The following is an 819-nucleotide window of genomic DNA, read 5'->3' as shown; positions in this document are numbered from 1 at the left end:
GACCTATTTGTATAGTTGTACTTTATATTTTATTATCTGTATTTAATGTTCTACTGTTAGTGTAATCTGTATGCACCAAGGGTCTGTATGTATGTACTGTACATGTGGAAGAATTGACAATAAAGTAGACTTGACAGTGGGCTTTATCATGTTTTCAATAAATAATTACTGTTTGCTTATTAATATGATAATGTTCTGTAACGGTGCTTTCAGTCATTGATTTATTTATTTACTCAAAACTGTTCAATTAGATAAAATGTAAATATGCATATTTTTGGTGCTTAGTTATAATTTGCTGGAATACTTTATTGTGTTTCTGAATTGTTTAATGTGAGTTTACATGTATAGGGCACTTTCCATGTGCAGTTATGCTCAGTAATGTTCTTTAAGTAGTTTTGTGTACTGATATAGTGCATCAATAATAAAATACATTTAACCGAGAAAAAAACTTATGTGTGTGCATTAATAATTAATAAATGATTAGTGTGTCCACTTTACTTTAAAGTTCACTTTCACAACTCATTAATAAATGGTTAACGGGTGTTCACTTTACATTAAGGTTCACTTTTACAGGTTACTAACGATTATAGATCATTAATAAATGGTTCACAGATGTTCACATTACATTAAGGTTCACTTTCACAAGTTATTAACGTTTATAAATCATTAATAAATGGCTCATTACATTAAGGTTCACAGGTAATATTGGAATACAAATTTTGAATATTAATATCTCATCAAGTCAAGGGTGTGTTTTTATTCTTTTTTCCACAAAATAAAAATCAAGATGATAATTTCATCTTAATAAACAAAATATAT

Source organism: Cyprinus carpio, unplaced genomic scaffold (genome assembly GCF_018340385.1).
Source record: "Cyprinus carpio isolate SPL01 unplaced genomic scaffold, ASM1834038v1 S000006550, whole genome shotgun sequence".
Classification (NCBI taxonomy): Eukaryota; Metazoa; Chordata; class Actinopteri; order Cypriniformes; family Cyprinidae; genus Cyprinus; species Cyprinus carpio.
This window is presented reverse-complemented; position numbering follows the sequence as displayed.